At 43.2% G+C, this 20,742-nt stretch overlaps 1 protein-coding gene across 1 annotated transcript in view; it reads right to left on the reverse strand.

Annotated features, from left to right (window-relative positions):
* The window catches only part of Gpc6 (glypican 6), a 948,689-nt gene that overhangs the window by 98,950 nt on the left and 828,997 nt on the right, over window positions 1-20,742 (reverse strand). The window lies entirely within an intron of this gene.

Here is a 20,742-nt window from a genome sequence, read left to right on the forward strand (position 1 = left end):
GGCCTGGCTGGAGGAAATATACCACTAGGGGTGTGGGCCTGGAGAGCTCAAGGCCTTGTCTTCCTGCCAGTTTGCACTCTCTAATCCCCATTTGTAGACTGTCACATCTGCTTCTTGTTGCCATGACTCCCATCCGTGACGGACGCCCAGCCCTCTGGAACGGGTGAGCCCAGATAAATCCTTCCCTCTACAAATTGCTTCTGATTATGTTGCTTTGTTATAGTAACAGAAAAGAAACTAGTGACCCCATTTTAAAGGCTGCAGAAGATTTAGGACTTGAGGCCTGGGTGGTGGAAATAGATGTCATGGAGGAATCCTGAGATCTGGAGCTGCATCTGTTCTGGCTTGACTTCTCTGTCTACTGTGTGTATGATGTTCCTGTAGCCAGGGTCAGAGCTGCATGCCTTTCCACCATGATGGATGGAAATTCTCCTGAAACCATGAGCAGGGACAAATTATTTCTCCCTGAAGTGTTTGCCCACAGTGACAGGAAAGAACCTGACACAACTTCTCTTCATTGAGAAGATGAGGAAGGAGAAGAATGAAGAGCTGGAGCCCGGAGGCCCGTGTGAAGCCTTTTCGGATATTAAAAACACAGTCACGCCCACGCCCTCGCTTTGTGTTATCACTCTACCCAAAACGCCTTTCTGTTTATGCTCTGCAATGCTGTGCAGAGGGAAAAAGGCACGTCTCTTATTCACCTTGGGAAGCTGAGGTTGATTTTGACACACACCACGTGGAACACTCAAAAATATCTGAGGAGTTTCTCTGAATTGGATTGAGTTGGACACACGCAGGGAAGCTGGTTATCATGACATGGAGACATGAGTTATGTACTGGGAGCCTTTCTTCCCTATCTTAACTGGCTGGAAGGCCACAGGTAAGGGATGTACATTAGAATGACTTCTGAAAAGGAGTTGGTGGTAAGGGGGCAGGAATCTATTCCAATATGATCAGACGCTAGCCCAGCTTCCGTTCTTGATAACCAGAGCGCAATTTGGCAAGCCACTTTCTTTGTGGGGTGTGAGACGGACATTCTTCTGATGATGAGAGTATGGGTGTGGTAGAAGGGCTGGGCGTAGCATGGCTGAAGAGCTAATTAGCTATGTGTGATTTAACATAACCATTCCAGGCCAACAGCTGCCACCTTTAACTGCATAAAGTAGACTTTTAACTCACACACTCAAATTTTTCAGTTGCTTAAGCTCTTAAAAACTCATCTTAAAAAGTTTCCCCCTTCCAGAACAATATACATTTATTATAGAATGCTCACAAAATGCAGACGAGGAAACAAAGAAGACTAATATGCCCATAACCCCACTCCTAGAACAATACTGTGAACACTGTGGTAGATGCCCTATTTTTTTTTCCCTCTGTGCATGAATATTTTAAGCACGCAATGAAATATACTGTGTGTATATCATATAATCTGCTTTCTAAATGTAATATATTATTAATGTGGAATGCTGTTTATAGTTAGCTGTTTTACAGCAGCAGTAATGTGAGGAAACCAAATTTTATTTTTACTACACACCCAACCATGTTCAACCCAGGCCTAATATCAAAATGTTTTCAGGGATATAAAGTAGCTATGAATTAGACTGGTGAGAAACGTTTTAAGAGGGATTTTTTTTTTTTTTTTAAATATAGAAGGTACAGAACTGTCTGGAAAGTAAAGACTCACGTTTTTAAAGAGCCCAAGCTTTATAAACAGTATCCACTCTTAGTGTTATCAACTCTTTTTATTTCTTCCAGATCTTATAAGAGTCCCCGGCTGTATTCTCTGGGGAATGGGGAAGAGTTAACCCCTTCAGGGCAGAATTGGGAGCCATGCCCCTTGGCTCCAGGCACTCCTGTGTCTTCTCACAGGTGCAAATGGGCCCACAAAAAAAAAAAAAAAAAAAACGTGTGCATGGATGACATTAGGAAAAGAAGCCCCACAGGTTTTTCTGATATTTTTCTTCGACAGAGCAGGGTTATCTGTATTTGCCATCTGTCTTTTAACCACTCAGATATTCCACAAGACCTTAATGACCTAATTATCAATTGTTGCATCAACAATTATCACTGTTGTCTCACTGCAGTAGGCCACTTGAAATCCATCTTCTCCTTTCCCTGTTTGAGGCACAGTTACATGCCTGAAAGTTGGCTGTTTCTTTTCTATCTGTGCATCCATTTTGTGTGCTCATCAAAAAATAATACCCCGTATCAAAACACAGGTTTTCTGGTGAAGATTAACTATTCTAGATAAGTAGAACTGGAAAGAAATTTCCTGCATGGGAAAACCATAGAGTGACTCAAAAATGGAATTAAAGAAAAAGATAACTATGGAATATTTAGCTGTATGCTTCATAAGTCACTTACATAATTCATTAGATAATAAGTATTTGTCTGCTTCAATATATGTCTCCATCATGAGTAAGTTGGATTGTAAAAAAATAACCTTGCTCATAAAAGGTCTGTAAGGAAAAGGACAAGGTTTTGGCTCCTAGCACCCAGGACTACCTGTAACTCCAGGTCCAAGGGTTTTGATACTCTCTTCTGGCCTCTTTGAGTACCCATACACATGACATACCCGCCTGGACACAGGTACACACACACACCCATGCACACAAACATTCATGGGGAACCGCTATCACCAAGTTAGACTGTTGGCTTTGGAAACATGATCGATCCCTTTGATGAACTATGACACTAAAATGCGGAGCCAAGTTGTTGAGTTTTCCATTTCCAATCTTTATGCTAATGCCTTTGCTTTTCTGTCCAAATTAATGTAGGATCATTTTTAAATTATTTAAAATATATTTTTAAATATTAACATCACTAGTCAGAATGTGATTCTTCTTCTTTTTGAAATTTATTTTTCAAGAATTTCATGCAAGTTCACAATGCATTACGATCACATTGATTTCCCAGTCCTCCTTCTTAACTTCATGTGAAACTCTTCCAAGATCGTATCCCTCTGTTTTAGATATATGGGCATATGGGTCTTTCAACTCACATTAATTTCTGTGAACTCCATGCCTGCCTGGTGCTCATGGAGGCCAGAGCGTTCTAGAGTCAATGAGAGACCGTGTTTCAAACATTAAGGTGGAGAACCTTCACATGAGCACACACGGGTGAGGGCACCCACAAGTGCACTCACACACCGCACGCATACCCTAAAACTGATTCAACAAAGAGTAACTTCAGAAATTCTTATGAATGTAAATATTTAAAGCAAAATCAAACGCAACAAACACGTGACAGTAAATTGAAGCACCGCATCCCTTTCACTAAAAATGCACAATCGTTCACATTAGTGTAAAAAACCGGGGCAAGATGGCACGTGAAACATAGGTAAAAGGTCACACAGATTCCTGTTTGTTGTCACACACAGGTTTGGATAGCAATGGGGTAATGCTGCGGGGCATCAAGTGGATTTGAGGGATTGCTAAGTACTTTGTAAATAAGAGCCACTTGGGCCTCAGCCAAAGCTCCCTGTAGGTATCTACAGACATAAATATCAAACACACACGTACCAGTGTGGCCATATATTATTTATGATCTATTAAAGCTTGCCTGGGGGTTCAGAATCAAAGTTACCCACAAGCCACAGGGTTCAGGAAATGGCGACACACACCTTTAATCCCAGCAACCATAGTAGCAAGCCAGGCAGTGGTTGCACACGCCTTTAATCCGAGGACTCCGGAGACAGGCAGGTGGATCTCTCTGAGTTCAAGGCCACCCTTGCCTACACAGAGCTCACACCTTTGATCCCAGCCTTCAGGAGGTAGAGACAGGGGGACATGGCTGGTTGGGGAGAGGAATATAAGGAGGAGGAGGCAAGAACTCAGAGCCCTTTGCCTCTGAGGATTGTGGGACAGGATTGCCATTTCAGCTGGGTAGAGGTAAGATCTACTGGCCGGCTGCTTTGCTTCTCTGATCTTCAGCTTGAAGCTCGACCCCCAGTACCTGTCTCCGGGTTTTTATTACTCATGTTACACATCAGTATAAGCACCCTCACCCCAGCTTTGTAGTTGTTGTAGGCACACGACACACAGCGGGAGGAAGCATCCCTGTGGTTCTTACCTCTTCCCTTGGAGCTGCCACCTCAGAGACTCAGCTAATCACTTTGGTGCATATCCCCTGAGTCACCTGACTTGCATACGCATTTTCAAGAGGCCTTTTGCTTGTAGAAAATGAAATGGGGATGGATTAGAAATAGCTGTTACTTTAGAATCAGTTACTGTTGCAAACTAAGAGATGCTCTGTGTTAGCACACAAGGAGCACGCAGCATCTCCTAGTCCTAACCAAGGTGATGAGATGAGCCAGACAGTAGGCCAAGGCATTCTGCTTGAATAAGTATGACTTCCCGGCTAGGAAAGAAGGTTTTAGAGTCAGTGCCTAGGTTTCAGTATAGCTGGGTAATAAACTACAAGCAAGTCATTGAACTCACAAGGTCCCTTTACCTCCATCCATTACACAGAAATTGTGATGAGGTATATTAAATAATCATGGTATGAGCAATGAAGTATGGCCAGGCTTAAAAGACAGTTAGCATGGCACCAGGCACCTCCTTTGCTTCAGGCAGTTGAGCTTTTGTGAGTCATGTCTTTAGCCATCTAAGTTGAAAGGAGAGGACCATGTCAAGAGATGTTTTGGCAACATATTAACAGGGATCGCTGTGATCAGTAAGGAAGTGCAATAACTTTAAGAATGAAAAACTTTAAGATGTATGGCTGGTACTGCTTTGTGTCAGATAACAGGTGCCTTTTGATGGATGGTCTCATTACTGAGAAATACAACACTGCATTATTTTCTTATGCTGCCTCCTTTGTTAATTAAACATGGCTACAAAGTTTTCTTTTCTATCTTTTTTTTTAACACTCTTTCCCCTGAAAGGTGGGATTTGTCAAGTGTCCCCTTGAGTCCTCCTTGAGGTAGCTTCAATGACTGCTGTGATGAATACCACACAGGAGAAGTGACACGAACAGTTTATAGAGCTGGCACCCAAGAGACTCTTGTAAGACTCCCCTTCTGAGATTACTGTGTTAGAGGGGTCGCATGTACTTACGTTGGATGACAGTCCCCGCAGAGCCAAGATTTGTGGCCATTCCTATCCAAGTACCAACAGGTGAGTGAAGCCATCTTGGGCTCTGAAGACTAGCCAGTGTGTCAGCTGGTTACAGAAAGCTGACCCCAGCCACCACTACGTGGAACACAGAAGTCAACCAGCTGAGTTGTGCCTGCGTTGTTCCTGATCCGTGGCACTCTGACTTGTAATAGTCATATTAAGCTGAAATTTACTTTGTAGGAATAGAGAACTAGAGCTAATGACAATATTTAGGATATCCAAATGCTTTCCCTGTGTTTGCAGGACCTGGCTCTTCAAAACTCTAGCCATATCATAGCTAACAACTGTAACACGTATGATACATTGTTTACAAACATTGCAGCAGTCAAAACCAAACAAACAAACAAACAAAAACACCAACAAGAAGTCTACTAAGGGAGCATCCAGAATGCGCTGGTGCCACTGTAGGCCAGCTGGACTTGGATTAGAAACAACGATGTCTCCCCGAGCTTCGACACAGCAAGAACGAAGAGTTGGTTTGGAAGGAGGAAGCCATCTTGTTTTGTGTCTAGGCAATGACTCATTGAAAATAAAGGTTCTGACCCAGAGAGTAGAATATTTTCTCTTGTGACCGTAGGGGCTCTGTCAAGGTCTTCCTATGATCAGACATAAATCTTTAAAGAGAGGGTGGAATCAGAGGTGATTTGTTGAATGCCACTGGACGGTAAAGATTTTCCAAATGCTTGGGAACAGAGGAGAAAGCCTTTTGAAAGTGGGTTATTATTGAGTCTTTGGAAGTAGGTATGGGGCAGGGAATTTTGATGATTGAGAAATTAGGGCTGGGCCATCTGTACCTGCTGCAAAGTCAGATGACCTGAATCTCCTCCCTAGGACCTGCATAGTAGGAGAGGACAGACACTCACAAGTTGTTCTCCGACAACTACATGTGCACTGTGACACACACGTGAATAAATACATGCAATAAAAATTTAAAAACTGAAAATTCAGTTACAGTGGGCCTAACTTAATCCACTAGATAAAACTGTCAGGGGAATTTCCCTGTATTTGAATCGCCAAATCTTCAGAACTACAGTCAGATAGCACCTAACAAACTTGGCGTTTATCTTGTTCCCCTGTTCATACTGGAAGCAGCTATCTGATAACCAATGATCACGAGAGCTGAAGTCTTTAACGTGTATGTCTATTAATAAAATAAAGCAAAGCCCAACACACTGGGATTGGGCAAGACAAGGGAAAGGAAAAAGCCTAAGAACAGGGGCACGGAACAGAGAACAGGAGCTCACACACTCAGGAACCCTCTTCCCATCTGTTTCGTTCCTTTGTTCTGTGGAGAAAGGAGAGAGAGCCCACAGATTGGTGTCAGCACCAATGCTGTCCGTGGTACTGCCTTCCGGGAGCTCAGCATTTCCCTGACCTCCCCGAGGAGGCATACATAATTCTCTTTCCTTTGTAAGAAAAAAAAAAAAAAAAAAAAAAAAAGAACCAAGAAAAGGAAGCATTTTAAAGATTTCACGAGCTCATGTAAATTTGTCCTTGAAAATGAGACCAACAGTCCTGTGTTCCTAGTATTTCCTGAGAATTCCCTCAAGGAATTGTTCAGAAGCCACGTTTACCCCTCTTTCATCCCCGCACGCCTGTTTCAGCTGAGCCAAGGCCTTTTCTGAGAAGCGTGTGAAATGGTCAGAAGCTAGTCCAGGAATACGAAACCCTGGTAAGTTCACTCATGGCGTCCGCTTAGCCATTATTTTCATAAACGCAAAGGGAAAAAGCAGCTCCTCTGTTTTCGTGTGGGCTCATACATGCCCCAGGCACAGATGTAATTGGGGGCCCACTCTTTGCAAGACACAGGAACACTGAGCACGCGTGCCCTCACTGATGAATTAAAATGCCCCGTGAGGCCCGGGGTGGGGGGAGTTTTCAGGTGAGAGTCTCCTAGAGACTGAGGAAAAGCAGGAGACAGGGCTCAGATAACCAGGCAAGGGGGCAACGTTCAGGGCAGGGGCAGAAGCATCTATCCAATGCAGCTCCTCAAAGCAGCCTCTTTCAACTCTGTAAAACCCCATCATTCTTGCCTGTTTTTATTCTGTGCTGGCTGGTCCCGGTCCGTGTTGACACATGAATATTTGTTATTGGTTTATCTTTTGTTCTTTGCCACGTTACCTTCAAAAAGGCAGGACTTTCATAGTTTTTTTGGGTTTATTGTTTACCTCTTAAAATATGGTGTGAGAGAGAGAGACAGAAGGAGAATGTGTGTGAGTGTGTGAGAGACAGTATGAATGTGAGAGAAAGTGTGCATGTGTGTGAGAGAGAATGTATGTGTGAGTGTGTGTGTGAGAGAGTGTGAGACAGTGTGAGAGTGTGTGTGTGAGTGTGTGAGTGTGAGAGACTGTGAATGTGAGAGGGTATAAGTGTGTGAGTGTGTGAGAGTGTGTGTGAGTGTGTGAATGTGAGTGCGAGTGTATGTGTGTGAGTGTGAGTGTGTGTGTTTTGAGGGGAGGATGTGTGGAGCCCTGGGCATGAGTGAGAGCCAGAGAGGATAACTTTATGAGACCGGTTCTCTTCTACTTTCATGTGGCGTCTGTGGATTGAGCTCAGGTTGCCGGAAGGGATTTTGGTGCGTAGATCTAGAGGTTTCAGTGCACTGTGGTGGGCAAGGCCTGGCAGGGAGGCTCAGCTCATGACAGTGGCAGTATGTGTCCGAGGCTGCTCACACCATGGTAGGCCAGGAAGCAGAGAACACAACAGAAAACAGGAAAAGGGTCCACCCTTCACAGGCCTGCCTTTGGCAACCTACTCCATAAAGTTTCCACAGTCCCCCAAGATCACACTACCAACTGAGGAACAATTTTTAAAAAATGACTCTTTGAGGGACTTTTCAGACCCAAACCATGATGAGGCAAGACATCATCTGCCATCTGCTTCGTTTACTGTCCCAGAACATGCAATGGTGTATTTAACAGTCTCTGTGTAAGGATTTTGCATCCACAGATTTTAACCAACCTCAGATGGGAAGTATTTTTTTTTTTTAAATTTGCATCTTCTTCAACATGTGCAGACCATCTTCCCATCTCATTACTTGCTAAGTGATACAGTCTAACAACTATTTGCATAACATTTACATTGGATTAGATATTGTAAGTAAATGAGAGGTGATTTACGGTGGAAGGGAGGGCATCTGTAGGTTACATGCAAATATTCTTGTTTCCATAAGGTCCTTGAGCGAGCACCTGCAGAGTCTGGCATCCATGGGGTCCTAGAACCTGTCCCCATGAATATAGCGATGTGACTGTGCTTGGTGTCTGAGATGCGTTCAGTGAACATTTGTTAAGTGGGGAATGGTAGAAATTTTCAAAGAAAAATTTTTCTATATTTTCTTCTAGAAACCTAATAAAAGCTTTCTAACCACCTAACACTTCCCCTCCGACGTGTACAGCCACAAATACCTGTGAAATTTTATTAGCAGTGGCTGCAGGATAAATGGACCCTGAGTGGCTTTTGACATGTTCTAACACAGATGAAGAGTTTGGGTGGAAACTTAAAATTGTATTGTACTTTTTTTTATTAGGTGGAAATAACTTTTTAGTTCTTTGAGCTTGAAATTGAAAAGCTGGGCTGGTTTTGTTTCTGTTGAAAGTTATTGATAGGTTAACTCAGATACCCCTCCCAAAGAGTGTGGATATTTTTGACTGGGTCAAGCAAGTTTGTTTCCAGTGCTTTTCAAGACTCCATGTTAGCTATGAACTTTCAAAATAATTTCTGCTATGAACGTCAGGTCTGTTTCTTCCTTGTAGCTTGCCTGCAGTCAGCAAACAGCCAATTGGCAATATTCCTCATTCTACTTTGCCAACCCAGTACCATAAAGATGCGCCTTGAAGAAGGATTAGCTCCCCGACTGGAGTCGGGTTTAACTAAAAAAGAAACCCTGGGACCAGAAAGGGAGGTAAACAATCAAGGCTGGACTTGAACCAACTAAATACTATTGACAACACTGCACAGACGATCAGATTCAACAACAGCAGCAGCAGAACCAGGGAGCAGCCCAGAGACATCACAATAACTAAAGAACTAAAGCCAAAAGAGAGATTTTAATGAAAATAACTGTTTACTTTGAAACCAAATTCAGGTGGAGAGAACAAATATAAAACCTAATTTAATCTGAAGCCAGCACAAACAAGAGGCTTATTTTGCTTTGACACTGAAAAAGAAAAATGCAAATCACAGGAGGGAATAATTCACCAGTTGTCCTTGCACAGTGCAAAAATTAGAGTCCGCAGGACACCTTTCCGCGAAGCTTCTTTTCAGGAGAATGATACATTGTGTTTCATAAAATTATGATATATTCATGTAAACACTGCCATGTCACAGTTTTGAAGCCTTCAGTTACATCGTGAGACACAAATAGTAGGACTTGTAAATCACTAACTTGATAGACATCAACGTGTTTGCTATGAACTGTGACTCGTTATTTAAACTTTCAGGACTTGTTGTTTTTCTTCAAATGAATAAGTTGTTTTGTAATTTGAAGCTTGAACTGTCAAAATAATTCACAGCAAACTCCCCCTGCCCCTCCAGCTTCTGCTTCCAGAACCAATCACTGACCTTAAGGGGTACAGATCTCCCTGAGAACAGCTGTCAACTAGACATTTGTTGGGCTGCTGTGGAGTTTGGAGCTACTATGGGCTCCTTTGAACCAAGCAATTGTTTTATTGGTTGCTGGACAAGAACTCCGAGAAGGAAAGGGACTCATTTGGTGCAAATAGTGGAGCTTGAACCAACACACTGGCCCTTATTACTCCATCCTCCAGTGCCCTTGGACACTGGTTACTCACACCCAGGGATTCATTTACTGACTGCATTCCAAGAGCATCACTGTTTTAAAAGGCAAAAGTGAAAGAGAAAGAATAAAGAGATGATATTGCTATTCTAGTTAAGCTTATACTCTCTCTCATGTTTACATTGATTTCTTCTCATGCTTTCCTTAGTGACACAAGAGTTATGACAAGGACATCCTTGTCATAGACTACCTAAACACCCACACGGCTGTCCATGCCTCAGGACCCTGTATGCTACCCCTGCTCGTCTGAGTCCTTAGCGCCTTGAATGGTCTCTATGGTGTGTCGGGGAGGCAGTCAGCTGGGAGAAGGTGTGGTTCCGAGGTGCGTGTGAGGCCAGATGTCACCAGTCACAGGCCCTGTGACTCTGGGAAACTTCCTGTTCTCCATGGACTTTAGGATTCTTCCCTGTGCCCCTTTCTGAGGTGGCACCACACCCCGCTGTGCCCAACCCTGGTGTGGAACAGAAGGTGACTGTGAGGTCATGATTAGTGCACCCCTTTGCTTCATTCTTGTTTTATTAAGACTCTGTAGCCGGAGATGGTTTGGAATTCACACCACAGGCAAGCCTGGCCTTGAACTCTTGGCAATCGCAATCTTCTATCCCGGAATTTTCATTGTTAAAGTGACACTCATCCACTCACCCCATGTGTGTGAGCCTTTTGTACCGTGACCCTGGTGTGGGGGTCAGAAGACCACTGTAGGGGAAGTCTTGTCTCCCACCATGCAGATTGCGGGTCTAAACACAGATCAGGACACTTGGTAACGTAAGTAAGTCTACTCGGCCTGTTGCCTGGCTGCTTCTCCCAATTAGCAGTTGGAATTTCGAAACAAAACCTCATCTGTTTTCCAGTCGTGACTAGAACTCACTGCATTGGCCAATCCGGTCTCAAGCTCCCAGCAATATCCCTGCCTCAGCCTCCCGAGTGCTGGATCGCCGACGTGAGCCACCATAACCAGATGGATTAAACATTCCTAAAGCCACAAAACCTTATTTCAAAAGGACAGCAGTGTCTTTATGTTATGCACAACAACGCCAACTCTCGGAGGGACTGGAGGCCTCGTCAGGCCAACGTGGGGGCCGGTGTGAGCGGCTGACTGTCTCTCAGTCCTCCTCCTACACACTTTCTCTGTCTTCTCTGTCTGCCGTCACGAGAAAGGACCAGTCCAAACATTTGCAAGTGCCACCCAAGTACAAAAGTCTCAGATTCCCGCCTGCAGATTACACTTAAGCAACTCTTCTCTTTGTCTCTCCATTGCCCCAAAAGTTAATAAAGCAAACCAGCCCGAGAGGCCATTTGTTCCTGAAGCGCAAGTGCTTGCCACCCGCACAGGAAGGAACTACAAATCTCTCTCAGAACCAATAAAAAATAAATAAATGGAAAGTCAGGTGTGCTGTCAGGGTTCCCCACTGAGTACAAGCAGGGTGATTGGTGGTGATCAGGGAAGCAATTGGAAGCCCTTTCTCCTGCTTCTGTGTGCTTGTATTATTAAAGAAATAGATTAGTTTTTATTATTTCGTTGCTTAGTGCCATTTGAACCAAAATGAAAAAAAAAATATTTTTAAATGGCTTTATGTCCTGTATCCATGGGTCACTAGACCCAAAAGAAAATGACGGATGGTTTAAAAACCAGTGAGACCAAACAAACAAACAAACAAAACACTCCAAACAGAACTCATTACGTGAGGTTGCGACTTCATCTCAGATTCCCTGTGTGAAATGACAAGATGGCTTTTGTTACTTCCTGTATTGTAACTGTGGCTTAAAGTTGTCTCCAAAATATTCCATAGGGAGACAAAGGTCACCTTCCAATCAGGGAAGTGGAGGTGGGGTGGGGTGGGGTGGGGAAAGCCGGGGAAAGGAGCCGTAAGGCAATGGGTGCAAGTATGGTTATTTTTAAGGGAACTCAGAACGGCCCAGTAGCTCTTGGTCATAGAGATTCATTTTATTTTTCCAACAGAACAGCAGCAGAAGAAGCAACCATTATTTCCTCCAGTGGCTGTGGAAACTAAAAGCCTGGAGGTGAAATAACTTGTCTAAAGTGTTAGGACTGCGCATTGTTAGAGTGGGCCCTGTTCAGGACAGGCAAGAGCTACCATGAATTAAACCAGGGAATTGTCTGCATTTGTCATTTTAGCCTAGGAGATCTTCTTGAGTCTTAGATTGTGGTGTGTGTGCGCGTGTCTGCGTGTACCTGTGTGTGTGTGTGTGTGTGTGTGTGTGTGTGTGCCTGTGCATCTGGGCATAGCATGATGGCATACACTTGTCATTCCAATGCTAGAGAGACTGAGGCAGAAGGGTCATAAACCTAAGGCCGGTTTAGCCTACATAGTAAGACACTGTTTTCGAAAAAACAGAACAAAAATTTACATCTCCGGCCATGCTCCTTAGTCAGCAAACAAATGGTCCTAGAGGCATACATGGCAGCCTTCACGCCATGCCTGATGTGGACACAGACTTGTAGCTCTTCTTTCACTACTCAGAATCTTCCAGACTGACCGTTGGAAAGAGACTTTGATGGTTATGAAAATGTAGCGTTAGCATCCTGGACTTTGAAGGTTCTTACCACGAGGGGCAGGGACAAACGGATGACCCCTGCTACAGTGTGAAAGGTAACTTCATCTTTTAGAGAGGTACCACCAGTTTCTTAATGAGATTTATTTTCAATTCCAGAACGTTTTGTAAGGAAAGAGGTAGCCAAAGGGGAGAATGAGATGTCATCCGTCACTCATGGAGACAAAAATGAACATAAGGGGAGTGTTTTGTGCTACCCTGTTCTAGCTGTTAGTTCTAGTATGCACACATGAAGCACGGGTCATACAAGCAGTTTTAACCCTTCACTTCCAATGCAGCAGCACGTAGTTAGATGTCCGCTGCTGCTCACTCTTTGAAGACGACTTTTTGTCAGCTATGTGGGATCGCTCTTATGTCACCAGTGTGTCATACTTTATGTTATCAGTCTTAGGATTTTAATCGCACGCTCGTGTATTCATTTTCTGTGTGTGCAAAGGAGAACACGCTTTGGCGCGCCCGGGGAGGAGGGCAACAACTTGCTCAAGTAGAGGAGTGGGTGTCTCCTTCCACTGTGCAAGTCGCCAGGGTCAAACCCAGGGTAGCAGGGATGACGGCAGGTCCCAGCATCCACTGAGCTGTCTGGCCTGCACATCACTGCTTCACTGATGCTTTTTAGATTCATAGATATGAGCCAGTATAAAAGGTTCTTCCTATTTCTGATCTGTCTCCCTTCGTGATTATCTGCTTAAGATAGATTCCTTTACATTTCATAATTTATTCATGTACGAACTAAGTATAGCAAGTGCTCATTTTTATTAATAAACAGTAAGGGTTCAAGCTTACACTTCGTGTGGAATTTCAATAGGGATAGTAATGAAGGAGAAAGACCTTATCTGGGACTCCGGGCCTTCAACAGACTTACATTTATACGGCAGCTGTTCCGTATTTCATCGAAAACGTAGAACTGGAAACAAAGTGTTGCCTCACGTTTAAATGTTACAGGTCCTGGTCCTCAGACTTAAGCGAGTGACGACAGAGCTTCCATCCCCTATTTGCTAGTTTAAATGTTTGGATTTGAAGATATCTCACAGGTCCTAAGTCAGGACTCTGTATGAGAAGTTCGGGCGATCGAGAAGAGAGCCAAGGCAAGCACCAACAGCAAACACATGAGCAAGGGTCCCAAGAAAACCAAAAGAGGGTGGGTGTGGGTAAGCTGCTGGATGGGCCAGGCCAAGTGGAAGGACCCAGCTACACAGGTCGTCAGGATCGCAGCACACAGAGAAAGCTGTGCTAAGAGCACAACGAGACGATGTTTTCGGAGACCTGTGTCGTGCCACAGCAGCGCTAGGCTTTTCCTACTAGCTTGTCACTGAAGCCCGTATGTCTGTCCACAGGTGAATGGAGAAAGAGGATGTACCACATGTGTGCACTGGAGCTTCATTCAGCCCACAAGGAAGAATTAAATTATGTTTGTAGGAAAACCAGTGTACTGGGGTGGGGGTCATTATATTTACAGAATAACAAAAGACAAACGTCCCTTGCATTATCTCATACATGGATCACAAAGTTCACACACACACACACACACACACACACACTACGTGAAAGAAAAGGCGATACGGAAGGAAGAACAGGAACTAGTATGTGTGTTGGGGGAGGGGTAAGCACAGGGTATGCATGGGATGGGAATATGGTCAAAGTACATGATATCCTTGGCTGAAATTTCCTTTATGGAACCCATCAGTATATAGATATGTGTATGTTTGTACGTATGTATGTGTGTACCTGTGTGTGTGTGGATGAAAATGGTGCATACAGACAGGATTTAGGGACGTCCTATCTATGGTCTACAGCCTGCATGCATAGGAGGATAACTGTGACTGAGACCCAATGTAATATCATAAACTTACAGATTTTTGCCACCACCCCCTTTAAAACTCAATTGAACATTTCTTTTGAGTGTGAACTTTGTAAATGACAAGGGCATCATGTCACAATGTCAAAACATTGCACCTACAAAGACACAGATACGACACAGAAATACCTTTGAGATTCACCATTCCACCCTGGAATGGCAGGGCCTGCTGGGCAGGGCTTTGACATTTGGAGTAGACAGTAATAAAGACTAAGGAACAGGGACCTAGAGGGTCACCTGAAAACCATTAGGCATGTTCAAAAGGGTCACTGGTTACCATCCTATGGACCTGTGGGGCGCGGTAGACCCAGTGCCCATCCAACCCTCCTGAAGCCAACAGGCTGATGTTAATTCTTAGCTCTGTAATGTCCAATAGTTCCTGATGAATAACAGGGCCAGAGGCCCTCACAGATCAAAACCTCCAGGTTTTAAAATACCATATGTCTAACATCCAGAAAAAAAATTAAGTATACATGAGCAAACGAACAAGTAGAAAAGCATAAAAATCTTCCATAACGAATCAAAACATTAATAAAAAATGTAATGCAGTGTTGAGAGATGTCCCTTAGTGAAGTCCATGCCTGTTCCGTCAGTCAAATAACACAGCCCATGTCATAGGCCTTGATGCTTTACTGTAAAATCCTTATTTTCTTTGTGCAACTTGTAAAACACTTAAGATGAAAGGATGAGGGATTAACTTATGTTATAAAAAGAAAAAAATCAGAATATCTACAATTGATGATAGAATCAACTTCAAAAATTGCCTTTCATGTCTGCAGTATTTCCTACTTTTTCTAGAAACATGTGCAAGTGATTTCTGTTAATACACCTGAATTAACCTTAAGTCACCTTTGGGTATGCAAAGGTCAATGATACCATTGTTTTCCAAGGCAAATGTGTATCTTGGTAAAAGACTTTTAAAAAGGAAGGTAACAGTGAATTTGAGGCTGCAGAGAGAGAGAGAGAGAGAGAGAGAGAGAGAGAGAGAGAGAGAGAGAGAGAGAGAGAGAGAGAAAGAGAGAGAGAACCAAAAAAGAATTAACTTAAAAGAAAAGTCAGGGTGATGTAGTTGAGGAAACAATCGCTCCATGTTTTATGCATTGCATTCTCTAAATACCGTGTACAATAAGTCAGTAACTGTACACAGTGATTTCATTTAAAGTCTGGGTAGCCCCGAATTCTGTAGCAAGGACCTACTTGCTTACCCAGAGCATCATTTGGAATGTAGCCGGCAGACGTGCTGCTGGAAGATACCTTGTGTAATTATTTTGTGTTCTGCCTAAACACTGAGAGGTTCAGATCTGGGCTGTAAATTGCAGCTTAGCAACCCCATTGGCCTCTCTACTCTTGGCTGCTTAACTTCGTCTGCTTCTAATTTTGTGTCTTTCATATTTCTTCCCCAGGTACCTTCAGGAAATAGGTCCATTCTGAATATATCACATAAATAGACTGCAATGGGGGGAAGGCCTCTTGGTTTAGAAAGTGCCTCTGCGCAAGGCCTGAAAGGAAGGTTCGTTGAGGAATATTATCTTGCGTTTCTACCAGAGCACAAGTACTTCTTTTCTGCAAGCACTTAACATAACAAAATTGCCTCACTCATCACGGCAAAGCAGCCACCTTTGGAGAGGTACGCAGAGCTGTTTTTCACGATGGAGTAACACTTCAGATAGAACGAGAAACGATGAAGAATTCTGTGTCGAGTGGGCACGGCAGGGGAGGTTAAGAAGCCAGAATAAAATTACTTACTTGGAATTGGGTCAGAACACTGAGACTAACAACTGTACAGACGCTGGACCAGTCCGAAAAGGGCTACTGGCTGCTTATTGAATAAACCTATTCTATTGTTTGGTAGAAAAGTGTGTGTGCACTTCGTGGATATTACAAATCTAATCTTTTGTTTACATTTCTGTATATATACATATATGTAAATATGTATTTGCTATGTGGAAATCTTAATTTTTTTTTAATCCAGAAAAGGGGTATTTGTTGTTCAAAGTGTGTGTTACATTGGAAACAGACACTAACTTTATTCCATGTATTTCTAAGCTACTGTATTTGGTTGTTCCCACATCAATAAGCTAAGCCCTGTGTCTGAAGAACTGGTGCTTTCTGAACACCATCCCAAAATAATCCTTTTTTTTTTTTTTTGGGCAAACCATCTCTTTTCTATTTCTCCTAAATTATCACCCTTCCCTCTGCACAGAGGCCTACGTGAAGAAGAATTGGTCTAGGCTTCTGCTGAGATGAAAGGGACATTATAATGACTTTTATTTGCAAACAACCACTTTTATTGGTGTGTATATTAATTATGAATGAAACTCGTCATGGCATTTCTATACATGTGTATAATGTGGTCCGATCATATTCACCTCCTCTACGCTACTTCTTGACTTAGTTTTAAATTAAGATGTGGAGAAATATCAGTGTAAAAAATTTCAAAAATTAAAAAAGGCAGCGACAACTCTTAATGCTTAGGACAACAACATCGTGACTGAAAAGGGATGTAGTTCTCACCCTTCATAAAGAAAACTTTCTTTGTTAAAAAATACGGTATTTACCAAGACCATTACGAAAACCACAACCTAGGAGAAGGCAGAGTTGTGGCTCATAGACTCGCTGGATACATCTACAAAACAAACCCTGTTCGGAACAGTGTGGAGGGTAAGGGAAGCTTGGGTGAAGCGGGTTTGCTGGGAGACCATGTCTCCTAGGAATATGGAACACTAAACTATGAAGTCTCACTAACATGACTGCCTAAACATGAGCCGAACAGAGACAACAAAAGAATATCAGTATGGGTGTGAGGGAAGACCACAAGGACTCAACTCTACACAAGGAATTCCAGGTGAGTAAGGCATGCTAGGAGTGGGAGGGATAGTCTTCCCCAGGAAGAGCACACTAATTGGTTATCTAGGGCCAAATGGTCAGCCGTGAAAACGTAGGTAAACTACAATTATGTAGACTAAGCACGTTATATTTAAGAATACACTCATGTACATAGGTCTATGCATGGCATATCAGTCAGGGAAAAGGAAGCCATGGATTTGAAAAAGAGCAAGGAGAGGGATTTGGGGGAGATTCGGAGGGAGGACAGGGAAGGGGGAAATTGCATAATTACATCATAATATCAAAGAATTAAAAGAATTAATAAAAGATATAATGAACGGGACAAACACTTGACATTTTAGACCCATGTAACTTTGGGATAACGAAGCCATCAATGAAACTGGACAGGTCTGAAGCCCCCAACTCCTGACTTCTGTGACAACTGATGTACAGTTCCATTTTCTTTGCCCATGCGGGCAATGAGCTCATGGGTTGAGGCGCCGCATTGTGTGAGGCCATAGCGGCTATCAGGCCAAAAGGCCTCCCCCAGAACTGCACATACAAGTGAGTCAGCATAGAGCACAGTGGATGGCCCAGACAGGACGCGGGAGTGGTCTGCAGAGGAGAAAGGGGAGCATACATCATCATGCCAGGGCTGGGTTATGGCTGTCTTCTAGGGACACACAGCACACAAACATTTCATAGCAAATAGATGCAGAGGGAGAACACTAGCTGGCTGTAGATCTCATGCACAAAGCAAAGGTGTAGTCTCTTTCCACAGAAAGAGGGAAGCCATTTTCCACTGTCTGTACTCTTCACACACTCATCGTTCTTCAACGCAGGGCTGCCACACATGGGCCAAAGAGTTTCAACACGTGAACGTCTCCATAGCAGACTTCTATCTGTTCCCAGTAGTTTTGGCTTAATCCCATCACCAAGGAAATTAATCAAACATAGGGTGCAATTAAAGGTTTGGTTTCACCTCCTGTGTTATTTTCTTTGTCATACTGTCCAGGAACTCAACAGGAAGGATGGGCGTCCCTTTGTTGTAGATGATGGGTGGGACACGGAAGAACCGTAACAAAATTTTCTGCCTCTTCTAGTCCTCTTCCCAGAGACCCAGGTAAATATTGGCGGAGGTCTTGGGCAATGGGGCATGTTGCCATGAGAAACCAATGGGGTGGTTACACAGCTTCTCTATCAATGGTGCAGCTATAGGGTGTCTTCAAATCAAAAGCAATGTCTCTTAATCTCCCACCAGTACCGTTTATTATTATAAAACGAATCTAACCGCCTGATGCATTTGAATGCTTGCCAGGCTGTAAATTTCAGAGATGCCGTGTAGGCTTTCTTCTATGACACGGTCAGTGCTCTGTGGAACTTGGGCTTCACACAAGGGAACTGTGGACAGTAGGCGTTCTCCCTGGGCTAGGAGCCAGAGCTCTTCAGCAGTAACTCTGGGATGGGGCAGCTGCACTCCCACAAGGCCCTGTGTGTTTGAGATGTTTCACGTCTAAGTAACTGCCGTGAGTAACCTATTTATTATTTTGACATTGCACCAAAGCCACAAGGGAAGAGGCATTTTCACTGCTTCACCTGGTTAACCACGCTTTCAGAGTAGACAAGACAAACCGATTGAAAGCAGAGGCACAGGAGGGTCAGAACCTTCTATCGGATCTTCACAGCAATCTCTGTAGATCTTACTGTCTCCCCTTTTAATCAGCTAATGCTATGGTCCCTGTGGAATAATCAAATGCTACAGACAGTAGAGGACTAATTCTAGGACAAGTGCTAAGAAAATGGTTGCTGTTTTAGATATTTATGTCTGTAAATGGAAATCATGTCCCCATCCTCTGATTCCTTTTGTAAACCTTTTGTCCTGGTTTTCTTTCTATTGTGGTAATAAATTGCCCAGAGGCGACGTGAGAGAAAAGGGTTATTTCCAGTCCATCATCAAAGGGAACCAAAGCAGCAACTCAACTCAGGCACCCGGAGCAGGTGCTGAAGCAGAGACCAACCACAGAGGCATGCTGTAGACTGGCTTGCTTCCCTTGGCTTGCTCAGCTATCTGTCTTCGATAAGCCAAGCCCATCTAAGCAAGCCCTCAATGACCTGGGCCTTCCATCGCAATCAAGAAAATACCTCACAGGCCAAAATGATGGAGGCAATGCTCTCCTCTTGAAAGGTAAGTCTAGGTTTCTGTCATATTGATAAAAATATAACCAGCAGGCATTTATGCACTAATAGGGAGAGGTTCCCATCAGTGTATTAGTTCCCCTCCAAGGCCTTCAAAGCTCCAGGCAGACTTCCCTTCCTCTTATTCACAAATAAAGCTACTTTCTGAGTCTTACTTTAGAAATCTCTAAGATGGGATGTCGAGGGAGTTAGGGAAGAATAGCAACACTTTGCTAGTTCTGACACTTGGAAATATTTTCCATTTCCTTTTTGATATATTGTTCTAACAGCCATACATCTAGAAATAGAGGTGAACAATTTTAATTACTTATATCTAGCATATTATAAAGCATTTTAGTAATACTCTCAATATCGTTATAATTATTCATCTTTTGCTTTATCTTTCTTATATACACAGAATTTAATAACTTGGTAGGAACAAAGGAGAGAAAAATGTTATTAAATCTTATTTTAAGACTTCACAGGGAACAGTTTATTCCTAAATCCTCATCTGCTAGCCCACTAAAAAGCAGCTTTTTTTTTCTTCATCTCTGAGCATCTTTCAAATATCTGTACTGAAGTGGTAAACTTGGACAGTTTACCTTTTTTTTTTTTTTTTTTTTTAAAGACTCCACACCCAGGCTGAGTTAGACACTATGACTGTGAGGGTTAGACTTTGGTATCCGTTGGTAGCCACAAGGTAGAACCTAACCAAATGCCCACTAATGGATAAGTGGCTAACAAAATATGTTGCAGAGTTATGAGAAAGGTACCGTCTTACCCTTTAAAGATGAAATTCTGACATGTGCTACAGTGTGGTGAAACCGGAAGACACTTTCCTGGGTAGAATTAGATAGGCATGATGGCACATACTGAATGGCCCCACTCACGTGATTATGAGACACACCTGGCGGAACACACCTGCTGTCTCAGAGCTTAGAGGTTGAAGAAGGAAGACTATAATCCAAGGCTAGCCTGAGCCACATAATAAAACTCTGACTCAATGCAGAAAGGAAGATGACAGAGAGAGAGAGAGAGAGAGAGAGAGAGAGAGAGAGAGAGAGAGAGAGAAGAAGAAATAGAAACTGGAATTATAATGTAGACTTAGAGGAAATGGGTCCAGAGAGTTAGAGATTCATAAGTAGAAAGTTTCTTTTCCTTCCTTCCTTCCTTCCCTCTTTCCTTTTTTTTTTTTTTTTTTGACTTTTTGAGAGTAAAGAGTTTCTTGCAGGTCTGTTTTCTATGATGAAAAATGCAAGCACAAACTTTCTCTTTCCTTACCTACCAAGACGTAAATGAGCACGTTCAAGCTCCCACAGCCACACCTGCAGGCTGCCATGCAGTCCGCCATGCTTCTATTTACACAACATTGAAATGGCAGCAGTGTGTGTGTGTGTGTG

Source organism: Phodopus roborovskii, unplaced genomic scaffold (assembly GCF_943737965.1).
Source record: "Phodopus roborovskii unplaced genomic scaffold, PHOROB, whole genome shotgun sequence".
Classification (NCBI taxonomy): Eukaryota; Metazoa; Chordata; class Mammalia; order Rodentia; family Cricetidae; genus Phodopus; species Phodopus roborovskii.